This window comes from Budorcas taxicolor, chromosome 23, assembly GCF_023091745.1.
Source record: "Budorcas taxicolor isolate Tak-1 chromosome 23, Takin1.1, whole genome shotgun sequence".
In the NCBI taxonomy this organism is placed as follows: domain Eukaryota; kingdom Metazoa; phylum Chordata; class Mammalia; order Artiodactyla; family Bovidae; genus Budorcas; species Budorcas taxicolor.
Window position 1 is genome coordinate 17,003,172 of NC_068932.1, and position 4,531 is coordinate 17,007,702.

Here is a 4,531-nt window from a genome sequence, read left to right on the forward strand (position 1 = left end):
ATCACAATAGTCTTTTAATAGTTATTTTAATATTTATTTAATTATTTTAAATGAATTGGGGAAAGAATGTCTCCATAAACCTTCTTCTTTCAAAGTGGCATTTAAGACTACATGTTTTAAAAGTGTTGTTATGCCTTTTGTATTTCTCTATTTTAAGTAAATTAATTTCTAAATTTATATTGATGATATAATGATGGAATCATCCTCATCAGCACCTGAGTTGACTTTTTATTTCTATTTCCCTTTTGCATGATGAGTATCAGAGAACATGGATTAGTCAATGAAAAGTGAGATACAGTCTCCTAAGAAACAACGTCATTTCTTATAGCAAGGTTCTAAGAAGAGAGGGGAGGAAAGTCCTGTGATAGGGAACAGTGTGTATTTAGGATGACTTATACTGAGCTCTACCTTTCCTCATAAACTTGCTCCTCCTCCTGCATTTTATCATGATTAACACCACCACTTCCTTAAGGAACCAAGATCAGAATCAACTTTATCAGTGTTGAAGTGACAGGGGCTTGTCCTGGCCAAGACCTGCCCATTCTGCCTTTATATAGCATTTTTCATTTTGATTCCCCTTTCCAATCTTGTGATTACCACCCCAGTAGAAACCTGATATCAAGAACAATGATCTTGTCTGCAATATATTACTTTCAGATTAATCAATATTTGCTATGCAGTTTGGAGACAATTAGTGTCCCATGTCATGTTAATGCTTGTCCTGTGGGGGAAATAAGAGTTCTGTGCTCAAATAATTTGGGGAAATTCTGGGTTAAATAAAATTTAATAAATTATTTTTTTTAATGTATTGAAGTATAGTCGATTTACAATTTGTGTGTTTCTTGTGTATGGCAAAATGATTCAGTTATATATATTCTTTTTCATATTCTTTTCCATTATGATTTATTACAGGATACTGAAATAGTTCCCTGTGCTATACAGTAGAATCTTGGTGTTTTTCTATTTTATATATCATAGCTTAATAATATATAATAATTATATAAAATATATAATAGTAATTAGCATCTTCTAATCCCAACCTCTCAATCCATCACTCCCCCAACCCCCTCCCCTTTGGCAACCACAAGTCTGTTCTCTATGTCTGTGAGTCTGTTTCTGTTTCAAACATAAATTCATTTGTGACATTTTAGATTCCACATATAAAAATTTAATAAATTCTTCAGGAATCCTAAGGGCTTTTTATAAAAAGTAATGCTCATGCTGATTGCAGTTTGCATTTCCAAAATTTATTTGACTTAAACACTTTTTACTCCTGTAAAACAAATAATATCTCATGAAATACTAGTTTCAGATATCCTTATGATGCATCTTAACAAGAGCTAACTGATCTGGTCCAATTGCTTTAGGTTACAAATTAAACAAGAGTGGCCTGAAAGGTTATGTCGCTTATTCTAAATTATATACAATTTCTAAGCGGTAGAGCTAAAGCTTTAACGCACATTTCCTGATTCTTAGTAAGTATGTTTCATAACATTTATAAAATATTAATATAAAATCATGTCTCTTTTACCCACGAAAGCCTTCATTTTGAGGGTCAATCCATGGTTTAGTCCATCGAATCGGATGGGAGATTGGCTGCTTCATCAGAATCCCAGATATCCACTCCAAGATTACTAGAGGAAAAATACCAACTCAAATTTTAAAAATTCAATCAGAAAGAGGCTTATAGGCTTTTAGGCATAAACGCTGAGCACAAAGTAAGAAGGAAAAAAAAAAAAAGCAAATGGGGGTGGGGCGGTGCGAGGGAGGCAGGGAGGGGCGCCAGGGACGGAGGGCGGGCGCCTAACCAGGAGCAGGTACACACTGGACCGGCTACACACACGCTATAACCGCTGTAACCGGGACCAGGTGCCCCAAAGAGGCCCTGCCCCGGCGGTTAACCCCAGGTCTACCCCAGACGAGGGCATCAGCGCACATTCCCGGGCAGAGTCTGATTCATCCGCAGCGCTCAAAACTGGAGCCTCGGCTGGCGGCGGGCGGGGAGGAGGGCGCAGCCTGATGATGCTATCACAGCCTGGAAGACCGGGAAGAACCGCGTGATATGGAGCCTCCCATGGTCTCCGGGATAGCAGTGGGAAGAGAAGAGGAGGAAGTGCGGTAGGAACTGGGGCCGGGAGGAGAACGAGGAGGCGGCCAGGAACCCAGGAGGAAGCAGCAGCAGCAGCCAGAGCTGACCGCCCAGGGTCCGGTCCTAGAGGAAGGAGCTTGCAAGGCACACGGATGAGACTGCAGCCAGGGTGCAGATAGTGACTGCAACCATGAAATGAAAAGACGCTTGCTCTTTGGAAGAAAAGCTATGACCAGCTTAGAATATTAAAAAGGAGAGACATTACTTTGCCAACAAAGGTCCGTCTACTCAAAACTGGTTTTTCCAGTAGTCATGTATGGATGGAAGAGTTGGACCATAAAAAAAGCTGAGCACCGAAGAATTGATGCTTTTGAACTGTGGTGTTGGAGAAGACTCTTGAGAGTCCCTTGGACTGCAGGGAGATCAAACCAGTCAATCTACAGGAAATCAGTCCTGAATATTCATTGGAAGGAGTGATGCTGAAGCTGAAGCTCCAATATTGGGGCCACCTGATGCGAAGAACGGACTCCTTGGAAAAGAACCTGATTCTGGGAAAGACTGAAGGCAGGAGGAGAAGGGGACAACAGATGGCATGGTTGGATGGCATCACCAACTCGATGGACATGAGTTTGAGCAAGCTCGGGGAGTTGGTGATGGACAGGGAAGCCTAGTGTCCATGAGTTGCAAAGAGTTGGACATGCCTGAGCAACTGAACTGAACTGACATATATTATTATATTAGTTTCAGGTGTACAACATAGTGATTTGGTATTTTTATACATTGAAATGATCACAGTAAGTCTAGTTAACATTGTCACCACACCAAAATTTTTCTTATAATGAGAATTGCTGCTGCCGCTGTCACTTCAGTCGTGTCCAACTCTGTGCGACCCCTGAGACGGCAGCCCACCAGGCTCCACCGTCCCTGGGATTCTCCAGGCAAGAGCACTGGAGTGGGTTGCCATTTCCTTCTCCAGTGCATGAAAGTGAAAAGTGAAAGTGAAGTCACTCAGTCGTGTCCGACTCTTAGCGACCCCATGGACAGCAGCCTACCAGGCTCCTTTGTCCATGGGATTTTCCAGGCAAGAGTACTGGAGTGGGGTGCCATTGCCTTCTCCAATACTAATGACTTTCAAATAGACAATACAAATATTATTAACTGTGTTACCACACTACACATTACACATCCCCCTATGACTTAAGTTTGTACCTTTGAACCCTTTCACCATTTCTCCCTCCTCCGGCAACCACCAATCCAATGTGTTCTGTTGTTTGAGCTTTTTTCTTTAATTTGTTTTTGGCTGATTGTTGTTTTAGAGTCCTCTATGTAAAAGTGAGGTCATACAGTATCTATGTTTCTGATTGATTTCACTTAGCATAATGCCCTCAAGGTTCATCCATGTTGTAGCAAATTCAAGATTTCTTTTTTGTGGGTGAATAATATTCCACTGTATATACAAGCATATCTCATTTACTGTGCTTGACTTTACTGCACTTTGCAGATATTGTGTTTGTTTTTTACACATTGAGGTTTGTGGCCACCTTGCGTCAAGCAAGTCTAGTGGTGCCATTTGTCCAAAAGCATTTGCTCACTTCTTGCCTCTGTTACATTTTGGTAATTTTGGCAATATTTCAAGCTTTTCCATCATTGTTCTATTTGTTGTGGTGGTCTGTGATCAGTGATCTGATACTATTGCAAAAATACTACAACTTGCTGAAGGCTCAAAAAAAAAAAAGCAAATGGGTTCATCATTTGCATCTTGGAAAAATTGACAGATATTTTGCTATTTTGCCTTAATGGAAAGAATAAAGCTTAAGAACCATGAGGTAAAGGTCATCAGCCAAGCCAAATTTTAGAGAGGATTTTCAACTGTTAAGATATAAATATTATTTCCTGTGGCCAAGAGATCATAAAAATTAAGGGTTTAAGTTTAAGAACAGGCACCATGAGGAAAGGGTGACAGAAGAAATAAAGGTGGAAAGGGAGTAAGGTCAGGAGTACTAAAGTACTGGACATCAGACCTCCCTGACTCCACCCTTCCATATATTTTCTCTGAGTACCCACTCTTTCACTATCTGAAATTACCTTATTTGTTCAATCAGCACTATCCATCTATTCATGAGTTTATCTATTCAGCAAATATTAGTACTTATTAGGAGCCCTAAATGTGCCAGGCACTGTTTAAACACTTGTGTGTATTCTCAGTTGCTAAGTTGCGTCAGACTCTTTGTTACCCAAGGACTATAGCCCACCAGGCTCCTCTGTCTGTGGGATTTCCCATGCAAGAATACTGGAGTCTGTTGCCATTTTCTTCTCCAGGGGATCTTCCTGACCCAGGGATCAAACACAGATCTCCTGCTTGGCAAGCAGATTCTTTACCACTGCACACCACCTGGGAAGCCCATTTAAACACTTAAGAGATATAGTAATGATCAAACAAGG